General features: G+C 43.5%; 1 long non-coding RNA gene across 11 annotated transcripts in view; it reads left to right on the forward strand.

Annotated features, from left to right (window-relative positions):
• Positions 1-12,950, forward strand: part of LOC113444293 (uncharacterized) — a 58,297-nt gene that overhangs the window by 7,360 nt on the left and 37,987 nt on the right. For 9 of the 11 annotated variants that reach the window (XR_015742803.1, XR_015742800.1, XR_015742804.1 and 6 more), the window contains exon 3: positions 12,294-12,418. This is a non-coding gene — a long non-coding RNA (uncharacterized LOC113444293). The remainder of the gene's footprint in view (positions 1-12,293; positions 12,419-12,950) is intronic. The other 2 variants (XR_015742799.1, XR_015742798.1) reach the window with 1 other exon arrangement.

Consider the following 12,950-nt stretch of genomic DNA (forward strand, 5'->3'; position numbering starts at 1 on the left):
AAATAATTTGAAAAATAAGTATAATACTGGAAAGCAACAGAAAAGGGGAATACTGAAGAGAGAAATAGAGGTAGAGAGACAAGGGGGTAAAAAGGGGAGAGAGAAGAAGAGAGGGAAGAAGGAAAAGAAAAGAAGTTACAAAGGACCCGGAGCAAGATATAGAGAAATAGACCCTTTTTAGAGATAATGGGTGAAAATCTAACTGAAAAAGGGATTCTGGAAAGGTGCATAAGATTGTATTGTTATATTAGTAATAGAAATAACTTTAGAAAATTGGAAACAACGTATGATTAAAATGAGGGATAAAATGGTTAGTGTAATTTAGTGAAATGTTTGAATAAAATAAGTGAAATAAAACAAATGAGAAAATTGAATTAGGAAGGAACAGGAACATTTTAATTAGTTAATGTTTTATAAAATATAAGTGAAGAGGGGGGGAATTAACTATGGAAAGTTTATAATTGTTCCCATAGAAGTATGGTATTTAATTGAAAAGTAATGTTAAAGATGTTAAGACTTTAATAAATATTAATATTAATGATAGAATTGAAATGGAATGGAATGTTGTTTTAATTATATACATTTATAATTTTTTCTTTTTTTAAGAATACAGTGTGTATTTTAAGAATGTACTAAGCAGAATCCGAATGGAAGTTATGTATTATACTGAATGTTACAACTTAGGGAAAAGATATAAAGGCATCATACTCCAATCAGTAACTACAGGAGAAATTTTGTTTAATGAGAAAACATAATAGATAATTGAAACAGGACAGACAAAAAATATAAATACAATGATTTGAATTGAGATAATTAAAATTGAGAAAATTAAAAGAGGGGAGAAGCTATGCAGAAAATGTAAAATAGCAATAAGATATGGAATAGAATATAAAAATGAGCATGAACTTGAATTTGTGTCTGTACGAAGAAATGTAACCCGGGATTACGCTACTTTCAAAAAAGATGTTTTATTTGTATTTTTATTCTCTTTGTGAAAACTCAAATAAAATTTACAAAAATAAAAATAAAACAGAAATCTCATTATTATTTTATTTGGCAAAGGGTAACTAAAATGCTGTTGATATTGTGGATAGATTGATTGCAAAATATTTGGGGGGGAGCTGGAACAAAACCCATAAATCAGACTATATATTTTGGCTGAGATCCAAAGATTTAGTTCTTTATGCTCAAGTTACTTTTGTCTAGTGATTTATTCCCATGGTATTCCTTTGTACATAGCTTTCAAAAATCAGTTTATTGCAATTTGAAATTGTTGCGTCTGTGTCTATACATTATCTATGTGTATATGCAACACAAATTTTTTTTTTACATAGAATTGGGAACAGACCTATATTAAGATCAAGCAGTAGATATAAATTTTCATTTTTCCCCTCTAGGAATGCATTGCCATTTTCATGAGAAATGGATTCTGTGCTTGCTTTGTTTATAGGTTTGTTTTTTAATTTCATAGAAAGGTAAATATGTTCCTGCAAATCTTACTAAGTTCAAAGGACTGAAAGGCTTATAAATAGGGTGGGTGACTGTTTATTTCTGTGTTTTTATAATCTGACAATTACAATTTCTTATATTTTGAGGAAGTTATTTTTGAACTGAATTTAACTTTATGAATCAAACATAAACCATAAATTTAGTATACCAAACTTGATTACTTTATGAGCAAACCAGTTATACAAAAAAGTGTTTGTTGTTCTACAGTAATTTAGAATGTTGTAAAGATTGTTAAAATCAGTTTGATTAACTTTTCAGAATAAAAATAATACTTTTTGCATCTTCCTTTCAATTTTTTGGAAACACTTGCAGGTCTACTCAAGAATTAGTGACTTCAGTGGTCTAAAACTTGGCAGGACAAGTTGATGATCCATAGGATTTCCTAGATTCTCCCATGAGCTATCCAGAGCATCCAGTAGTGGTAGGTGCTTCAGCCTCTGCATGTCTAGGCTGGGCTTAATTTATGGAATGCTCCTCCTCCTCCACGGTACTCCTCCCCAGCGTTCCCCAGTTTTGGCTCAGCCTCGTGAGAGATAGGCAGTGCTTATGATTCTTCCTTGACCGAAACAGGAAAAATTCTTTCCTTGCTAGCAGGTTTGAAAGTTAATCAGCTTGTCTTTAGAATCCTTTAGCCTTCTAATCACACTGTGATCTCTCGACGTTGGCTCGCATTACAGAGGGAAGTGCCAATCCACACCCCAAAGTGGCGGGATGCTTCGGCAGTGCTCCACGCCCCCTCCCCACAACCGATCTTTCTACCCCTGCCATTCCGACAGATTGCCGCAGAGTTTCTTTACCCGAACAGCGGCGTGAGCTCTTTGATCCCAACAGAGTCGTATCGCTTTCCTTCCCCCTCTGAATGCCACTTGGGGTGGAGGATTCAAATGCTTAGTGCCTTCCACCCTTCCTCTACCGTTTAGCCTTATAGGAAAAGCCATCGGAGGCTATTCCTTAATACAGCGGGTGTTTGGTGCTGGGGAGCACGCCAAAAGATTAACGGCCGGAGGCCATCTTTTCTTACAAGACCTCGTGGCTGCACACCTGTATTCCATTTCGTGCTGTGTGAGGTAACTCTGTTCCGAGCAGAGGTTCCCTTCAGGAACACTGGGGAGCATTATACCCTCCTCTTGGTTTTTTTCTACATTCAAGGCTATTCTTACAGTTAAATTGTTGGCTTAACCCTCACAGCCCAATCAACCCAGGGGCACAATAGCGAGCACCTAGGCCTGTGTCCGCCTATGTAGGGAAGCTGTTGAAGGCCTCTACCTTATCAACCTGGGCGTTCTCAATTTGGCTGTTTGGCTTCTCAGCACATAATAGCGTGCCACTTAATTAATATTCATATACATAATGTCATATATATATATAAGTGGATATATAATACAACAACAACAACAAAACAACAACAACAAAACAACAACAACAACAACAACAATAATAATAATAATAATAATAATAATAATAATAATAATATTTTCTCTTTGGTATAATATTTTAATATCAATAAAATATTTTTACTGAGATATGACTCATTATAGATAGGTATTGTTCAAAGAAAAAAAAGAGGAAAGGGGGCAATAAAAACATCAGGGCAACCGGTTTGTCCTCAGATCAGGCTCCTGGGCATGCCAACCGTCTTCACAGTATTGCATTGTATAACAAGCATACTGCAATTCCAACTTCAATCGAAATGGCAGACGGTAGCAGCTCTCAGACCTCATCTTGAAGGTCAAAGCCAAATCTCAGCATAAACCTAAGCAGGCTAAAGGGAATTCTAAAACTTCAGAAAGGGATGCCATCAGGCGCCATAAAACTTTACAAAAACAGATAAGTGCACACGGGAGGCGCACAAGGTCTCGCAGGACTTCGCCTCCTCCAGTCCAGGTCCGTCTACCTCTTCCCACCCTCCTCCTCCCCTAGATCTCTCCCTCTCATCCAGGCGCAGCTTGGCTCCCCAAGGCCAACAGGCCCAAGTATCTGGGACACCGACCACGTGAAGGGCTCCCAAAGCTACATTCACTCCGACAGCTGCCGGGCTTCATCAGGACGACATTCTTACAGAGGAAGTTCCAGAGAGGATGAAGGCCTGGATGGAGCTGGCAATCCGCCAGGGAATCGTAGCAGGTCTTCAACACGCAGTTATGACTAGGGAATATCCTGTGATGGCCAATCATGATTCCCAGTCGCTGAGGTCATTGACCAGGTCAGACCAGCACTATACCCAGGTACATTTACAAGGGGAGGTCCCCCTCCAAGGGCCGACTGAGGAGGAGGAGGAAGAAGTGGATCAAATTGATCAAATGGAAGAGATTGAATCAGGATCAATACATGACAGCGAGCCCCTGTCAGAAGCAGACCCCTTAGAAAGGGGAATGTCTGAGGATGAGGGCCTTGTTCTTGACCAACCTGTTTTTACAGGCTTATTCCGCCCACAACTTTTCAGATCTCTCTTGTTTAAGGCAAAAAATATTGCACGCCTAAACAAGTCGACCTCTTCTATCACTCCAACTCCTTCGGAAGAGGGACCAGGGGATCTAATTTTCAACCAACCAGTAGTTGAAGCAGAGGTGATCCCAGTTCCTCCCATGTTTTCGGACCTGGTACAGAAACAGTGGGCCTCTGCAGCGGTGTACCCAGCCCCCACTGGATATGACAGGAAATATTTCAATTTGGCCCCTGATTTCTCAAAATTATTGAATACTCCCAAGGTAGTAGCTGACGCAACTTATCATGTAGTCAAGTTTTCAGCCAGGGCCATTACTTCACATGTCACAGCGCGACGCTTACTATGGTTAAAACATTGGCAAGCGGACTTTAAGTACAAATGCAAGCTGGCTTCATCCCCAATTGTGGGAGAGAGACTGTTTGACCCTTCCCTTGATCCTCTACTAATTGAAACCCGAAACAAAAAGAAAATTCTTCCTTCCCTTTTTTGGAAGTCAGATTCTAGAAACCCTCAGTCCTTTCGGAGGGGATCCTTTTGGCCCTTTTACCAGGGATCTTTTTCACCCAGATACCAGAGACCCCCATCATTCAGACCAGGGCAGCAGCCAGACAGGTCCGACTTCGGGGATAGGAGCAGAAGGGGTGGTCAATCCAAGAGTTCCTTTCAGGGAGCAGGAAACAGGTCCTTTCGGCGTCCAAGATAACTCCCTGGACCCGACTCCCATTGGCGGATGCCTTAAATTATTCTCAGACCAATGGGACTTCTCAACCTCTGATTCCTGGGTCAGAGACACGATTAGATTTGGCCTTGCGCTGGAGTTTCAATCCACTCCCCCAGATTTTTTCATGTCATACCCTCTCTCCAGAGACCCGGTTAAACGTAATCTCATGGAAACAGCTATCCAACACCTACTGGACATATGAGCCATCCAGCCAGTAGCCACCAACCAATGAGGGTGAGGTTTCTATTCACATCTTTTTGTTGTTCCCAAAAGTTGGGGGGGGGGAGGTGGAGAGCAATATTGGATCTGAAACGTCTCAACCGTTTCTTAGTATATTGCAAGTTTAAAATGCACACCCTGCAATCTATCTCACTTGGCATCAGAAAGGGTGACGTCCTCACGTCCATAGACCTGACGGAGGTGTACCTACATATTGCTACTGGCCTTCTCACTATAAATTTCTGAGATTCTGTTATAATAACCACCATTTTGAATATGTGGCCCTTCCTTTTGGACTAGCTTCTGCCCCCAGGACTTTCACGAAGGTTCTCGCAGCGCTAGCTGCTCATCTCCGTGATATCCCCGTACAACTCCAGTGTTATCTTGGTGACATCTTAATTTTGTCATCTTCTGCTCGTCAAGCAGTCAAAGATACTCAGAACACATTACAATCCCTACAACAACATGGATTCTCAATAAATTGAAAAAAGAGTCATTTAACACCATTGATTCGGTTAACCCATCTGGGGGCTGTCATAGATACGGTGGAAGGCAAAGTTTACCTATCACTAGATAGACTAAATAGCATTCAGCAATTAATCAGGAGATCAGGGGTCTTAAGAGGGTGTCCCTAGCGGAACTATCAAAATTGTTAGGCAAGATGATCTCATGTATCTCTATCATCCCTTGGGCCCAGCTCCATACTAGATCCCTCCAGTGGTTCCTGCTCCCGTACCAGCGCTCCGGCTGAAGCAACTCCAAATACAAGGTCAGGGTACCATCAAAGGTCCTCATATCTCTCTTCTAGTGGACCAGACCAGTGATCAACAGAGGCTGCCTCTTCAAAGAACCACACAGACTTACCATCACCACTGATGCCAGCCTGTTTGGATGGGGAGCGCACATTCAATTGCTCACAACCCAAGGCCGCTGGTCCGCCATAGAACAGTCGTGCAGCATAAACTGGCTGGAGCTTCAAGCAGTACACCTGGCTCTCCGCAGCTTCCTTCCACAGGTATGCAATCAGCACATACTAATATTGACCAACAACGTAACAGCCAAAGCTCACATAAACAAACAGGGGCACACAGTCAAAACATCACATGCGAGAAGTGGAGCGCTTGTGTCTTTGGGCGGAGAGCAACCTACTTTCCATCAGAGCAGAGCACATTTCGGGTCTGTCAAATACACAGGCAGACTGGCTGAGCAGGGCCACGATCGATCAGTCGGAGTGGTGCCTCCATCTGACCCTGTTTCAAGAGGACGTTTGGACAGCCGGTGGTGGACCTGTTCGCTTCCCCTTTCAACGCTCAGCTCCTGAGATTTTTTTTCCAGGTACCCCTCGCAAGGAGCGGAGAACTTCAATTCCTCCACTGTCATTGCCCCCCAGGACTTCTGTATGCATTCCCACCACTTCCACTGGTTCCCAAGGTCATCCAGAAACTGCTATACGAGAGGGCAGAACTACTTCTAGTAGCTCCTTACTGGCTCAGGTGGCCATGGTTTGCAGACCTCTGCAGTCTATCTGTATCAACACCATGGAGAATTCCGCTAGTCAGGGTTTCGCTAACCCAGGGACCCCTTCAACATCCGGACCCTCAATGGTTTCACCTGAGCGTCTGGAGGTTGAGCGGAGTTGTCTGAAGAGCGAAAAGTTTTTCAACAGAGTTATCGCCACTACCCAAGCCACCAGATGCCCCTCAACAACTTGCACTTACAATGCCACATGGTCCAGTTTCTGCAAATGGTGTACTGAGTCTCAAATTGATCCCATCTCTCCATCTGTGGCTCAAATTCTAGAGTTCTTGCAAGAGTGACTTGACAAGGGATTATCACCTAATATGTTGAAAAGACAGGTGGCAGCCTTGGCGTCAGTTCTTGTGAAGGTCTACTATCTCTTTCCCATCATCCACACATAGGAAGTTTCCTTCAAGGAGCCACAAATTTATGCCCTCCAGCGGTACGCCGTTATCCCACCTGGGACCTTAACAAGGTCCTCGTCGCGCTAAGGGCCCTTTCGAACCCTTGAAATCGTCAAGTTTCCAATTTCTGATGTATAAAGTAGTTTCCCTTGTAGCGATCACTTCTGCTCGTCGTATTTCGGAGATTGCAGCTTTGTCTGTCAGACAAGATCTTTGTGTTTTCCATTCTGACTGGGTGGTCCTTTGTCCTGATCCTACATTTATACCCCAAATTAACTCGGTCTTTCATAGGGCACAAGAGCTGATACTTCCTAATTTTTGTCCCAGGCCATCCCAAGGGTTGGAATTACAATGGTATAGGCTTGATGTGAGGCGAGCATTGCAAATATATATCAACCGCACAGCAGCTTTCAGAAAAATGGAGGCCTTATTTGTGTCTTTTCAGCACAACACTCAGGGATGCATGGTCTCACCTTCTACAGTAGGCCGTTGGCTATGGGCCACGATAGCGAAAACGTATCAGACTCAATCCCTGCAGGTGCCCAGGGGAATAACAGCTCATTCAGCAAGGAGCACCGCAACATCGGCAGCGTGGGCCACACAGGCACCAATAACTGAAATTTGTCGAGCCGCAACCTGGGCCTCCATCGCCATTCATTAGGCATTATAAAATAGATGTGTTTGCATCCGCTGAGGCCTCCTTTGGCAGAAGAGTTCTGCAACGGGTCTACAGGGACCAGGAGGAGATTCCAGGCCAGACAGAGTCCGTCCCGTAGGACAGGCCAAGCTTTGGTATGTCCCACTCCTGGATGCTCTGAACAGCTCATGGGAGAAAGGGCATTGGTACTTACCTGACACGCCCATTCTCTTTGAGCTGTGAAGAGTATCCAGCCCCACCCTTTTTTTCCATCTGGTGGGGTCCTGTTTCGGCCACCGAGTTGTTAGGGCATTGAGGACGAGGGCGGTTATTTCTCTCATCTTTGCTAAAACTGGGGAACGCTGGGGAGGAGTACCGTGGAGGAGGAGAAGCGTTCCACAAATTAAGCCCAGCCTAGACATGCAGAGACTGACATCCTACGCCCTCGCCTCACATCCCACTACTGGATGCTCTTCACAGCTCAAAGAGAACGGGCGTTCAGGTAAGTACCAACGCCCTTTTTCTCCTTCCCACTGTTGCTCTGTCCAAGCATTCAAAGACCAAAAGAGGAACCTAAAGAAGTAGCAGCCTTCATTTGATGTGAACTAAACAAAGGAAGTTGGATGGGCAGTCGTAATTGTGGTCGCCAGTGTTAATTTTAATTCTGCATTAGCCCTAACTGTGATTAGTAGTAAGGCTTATATTTCACCAAATTTTGAATTACTGTTTAAAGCAATTTATCAGTGTTAATTTTAAAGGATACTCACTAGCATTGATAATAAAACCAAAATATAAATATTTTAATAAATAATTATAATTATTTAAACTTTTATAAATAAATCAATGAGATAGTAGGACTCCTCCTTCCCTTTCAAGATGAAAACTATTCTGTACTTAAACAATGTTGTATAACATTCTGTAGTCTGAGACAATATGTTCAGGAATTGAAATGTGAGAATTCTAATTACTACTCCTTTTCTCACAAATGATGACTACATTCAAATCATTGTCAGGTATTTTGGGGAGGTTTGAGGAGAGATCTTTCAAATTTTCAAACCGATATAGTTTTGCATACCTGAGTAGACTCAGTAAATATGCTGAAATTATTTTTTTCTTTTTGTATCCCCAATTTCACTATTACTTTGAAAGGTATTATACCATTAAGTTTCATATTAGGCAAATTCCTGTTCCTGGAATATTTTTACCACGTATCTGTTATAGCTTATACCAGTGATGGCAAACCTTTTCAGCACCGAGTGCTCAAACTGCAACCCAAAACCCACTTATTTATTGTGAAGTGCCAACATGCGAGGGTGGGATCCAACCGGTATTACAACCAGTTCGGTGAGTGCACGTTTTGCACACGGCCGTGTGCTGTGTGCATGGCCATGCCTGATGAGCGCTGTGTGCGTGTGCACAGTGTTTGCAAGAAATCAGCTGTGCCGCCTGGACAGCTGACAAGCACTGTGTACAGGTGTGCAGCATTTGAAAATCCTCTTCTTTTTCAACCGCAGCTGTGCCACGCAAAGCAGCTGAGGTTGAAAAAGCTGGAAATAAAGTACAGCCACACTAGGTACAAATAGTGGATTTCATCTTATTCAAATACTAACAAAGATATCCCCTCTCCCCTTTTCGGTGTGGTAAAGTGAGGAGGGGGTTCTTCCTTAGATAACTCCCCTTTCCCATAAGAAGCAACATCTCATCTCTCCCTCTCCCACTCTATCTCTGTCTTTCTCCCTCTTTTTCTTACATCTCTTTCTCCTTCTCTCTTTCTCCCTCTATTTCTCTCCTTCTTCTCTTTTTCTCTTTCTTTCATCTCTCTCCCTTTTCATACATCTCCCTTTCTCCCTCTATCCCGCCTCCCTCTTTCTCCCTTTCTCTCTCTGTTCCCCTTTATCCCTCTTTCTCCCTTTCTCCCCCCCGTCTCTCTTTCTCTCTCTATTCCTCTCCCAGTTCTCTGGCTATACACACTGTTGCCTGGAGATGAACCCAGAGGGGAGAAGGGCAAAGCCTTCTGTAGCCCTCCCCACACGATTCCTGAACTGACCCCTGTGACAGAGGGAGACTGAGAGCAGGAAGCCAAGCTTTGGATTGCAATGGGTGTTAAAGTATCCAGTGGCAGCGCTTCCTTAGCCACAACTGCCGGACGAGAGAAAAGATGTTGGGCTCCGCCCCCACAAAGGGGAGCAATTGCAGAAAGCCCCAGGTGGCTAGGACGGGGGACGCTCCTCCGGTCTCTCCAACTTTCCCCCCAGCTGCTTCCTCCTCGCTTTTCCCTTCGACTGCAGGGCTAGCCAATTGCGAGAATGCAGCTCCTGTACGCAGAGAAGAGGCTCTGAGAGACAAGGCAGGAGGGTAGAAAGGGCTTTCAGAGGGTAAAGGGGATTAAATCACTACCTTTTTCCACACTCAAGGGGAGCCGCTTCAGGTGACTGTGGCTTTCTCTCCTGCTTCGAGATAGAAATCCCGCTGATCAGGATTTTTTTTGTTTCGGAGCTAAGCAAAATGAGAGCTTTAAATGAGACACGCGGGCAGGCGGAGATGGGGCCAAGCAGGACAGGGGTGATTTTTTCCCCTGCAGTCTCCCTAGCAAAATTGCATCATGGCTGCTGCCTCTTGCCTCTGCACATTGAGGAGGCTGAGCAGCAGTGGGAAAAGCGCAGAACTCCTGAGCTGCAGGAAGTGGCTGCCAGTGATACCTGAAGATGTTGCAAAGGGGAGGCTCGACCCCTCCCCCTCAGGAGCTGCAAAGCGCTCGTTGGCCCTCGCCAAGCTGCCTCCTTCCCACTGGGCATGCAAGCACTTGTGGCAAGGAGGAAGAGAAGCACAGTGGGAGGGGAGGCAAGCACCCGCGCCTTCCCCTCGCAAGCCAGGGGACACCTGGGAAGGGCTCTGATGCAGCGATCTTTCACACAGTACCATCCCTCCCTGTTTATTACCCCTGTTGCTAACATGGGTGTCCTGCAGACCACCAGCCTTTCCTGGTGGCCGTGGCGGCGGCATGAGCGGGCAAGGGCTGTAGGGATACCCACTTCTCCTCTGCCAGAATCGCGCTCGGGCAGCATCCAGCCAGCATACCTGCCTTCCCCCCCCCAGCCCATGTGAATTGTTGAAAGCCGCTGGAGGCGCGAGGCAGGCATACGGGCACAGGGGAGTGACTGGTGGCAATGCTCCTGGCTGGCAAGGGGGCAGATGTCCCAGGGCTCCATGCGGCCACCGACGGCACCGACAACAAGCTGGCCAGGAGTGGGAGCAGCTGGGGCTGGGCCTGGGTAACTTACCAAAAATTATGCAGACCACAGAAGTTAAGCAAGGAGTCAGGGCAGGCAAGCAAGTGGCCGCGATGACAAGAAGCAAGGAGCGGGAACCAGAGAGCAGACAAAGAACCATTTGGCAGTGTGTGTGACTCTGGAGGTGGGAGAGGTAGAAAGGGCGGGGCAGGGCCAGCCAGTGGGACAAAAAGTTAAACGGTTTGGCCATTGTTTTTGCAAATGGGACAGGGAAAGCAGTGTGATCTAGACCGAAAAATCAGCTGGGAGGCGCACGTGCGCAGTGGAGCTAAGTTGGGCCGACCGCTTGTGAGCCTGAAGAGAGGGCTCTACGTGCCACCTGTGGCACATGTGGCATAGGTTCGCCATCACGGGCTTATACCAAAACAATTATTAATGAACACTAGTTTTGAAGCTTAACAGTTTTGTAGTTTTTTTTCCCTCCAAAACCTACAAGTAGTTCTTGAGTTACAATCACAATTGGGACAGAAATTTCCATCATAAGTCATTATGGCTTTAAGTTGAGTTAGGCCTTATTTACAACAATCTTTAAGGAGGTTGTTATGCAAATTACCCAGCTGTTAAACTAGCTTCTATGGACTATTTTGCTGTCTTTTTTTTTTTTTTGCTGGAAATTGTACAAAAAAATGATTGCAAATCAGAATCATGATCGCAGAATGCTGCAACCAGTCATAGATCAATAGCAATGGCACTTAGACTTATATACTGCTTCATAGTGCTTTACAACCCTCTCTAAGCAGTTTACAGAATCATCATATTGTCCCCAACAATCTGGGGCCTCATATTACCAACTTCGGAAGGATGTAAACTGAATCAACCTTGAGCCGGTGAGGATTGTATTCCTGGCAGTAAGCTAAATTAGCCTGCAATACTGCACTCTAACCACTGTGTCACCATGGCTCTAAATCAGTTGCAATTCAGTTGCTGCTAAGCTTCTGAATTGCAGTCATGGGATCGTGGTGATGGTATGATGGTCATAAATGGGAGTACAGGTCATAAGTCACTTTTTCCAAGGCTGTTGTTAACTTTGAACTGTCTTTAAAGGTCATAAGTTGAGAACTACCTCTACCTGTACCTGAACTACTGTGGTTTTTACAAGCAAAGAAAATATTACAAAATGCATCAAGACTGTTTCCAAAGAAGAATGTCTTGTGCATTGCAGTAGTTTTGTACCAATACTGCCCAAATTTGATAGCTATCCTCCAGGATGTAGCGGATAGTGCTGACTAACTTGGGATCTCTTAAGGAAGGATCTATGGGTTAAATTGCAGTAAAAAACCTCCATCTTGCAACATTCACCCTTGCAATAGTTAAAATTAGCTGGAGAGTAGTTGAGACCATTTGTAAATCCCATTCCTATTCTGGTGCCATATTTCAAAGAATCTTGGCCCTTTGAAAAAAGACATTTTTAAAAGCTTTCAAGACTTTACAAATAAAATTATCAATTGATTTGAAATTTGGTTCTAATTTGCAGTTTGTAAAAATTATTTTAAATGCTATGTCTTTGGTTCCAGGTTCCAAGTAACTTCCTTTTTCCTTCATTTTTCAGCAGTACCCTGAATCTGGTGCCCAAACAGGCTATGGAGTCTGAAGACAATTTCTGATACTGTTATCACATCACTTCTGCTATAAAATAAGATTTGCTAGTCTTTAATGCCATCAAAAACAGATGAGGTAAGGTACATGAATATACAAAAGTTTATCTTTTTAAAATGATTATGTGATTATATTATGCTGTTTAAGAACAGGCTTCCAATTCTTACTGACTAATACATTTTATAGTTGAAAAAGTTAAAATAAAATGAGCCATCATAATTTGTTGAAACTATTAATTTGTTTATAGCTGTTAGCCTACTTATCTGCTAATGCTTCATATTCTTCCTTCAAGCCACATTGTTGGAATATCCTTGAGAGGATTTATTATGCAAGAAAAACTACTTTTAAAATCTTGTAAATCTTCAAATTTAAAATAAAATGTATAGTCCTTTCAATCTGACTCCATAGTCTTAGAAGTTTCTAGTTTAGAACTGTACAACTTTTTTTCATACTGAAGTTGTGTGCCTTTGCTTAGCCACTCTGGAGCCATATTCTAAAAAGTGGGTAGAGTTGAAATAAAGACAATTTAAAGACAATGAAATCAGTACAATTTCATTTAAACGTAACTGAAATTAATTATATTTGTATGATTAAGGCCAGATATTTAATG

The sequence above is a fragment of the Pseudonaja textilis genome, chromosome 3 (assembly GCF_049901715.1).
Source record: "Pseudonaja textilis isolate UNSWEBS1 chromosome 3, rPseTex1.2, whole genome shotgun sequence".
Taxonomy (NCBI): Eukaryota; Metazoa; Chordata; class Lepidosauria; order Squamata; family Elapidae; genus Pseudonaja; species Pseudonaja textilis.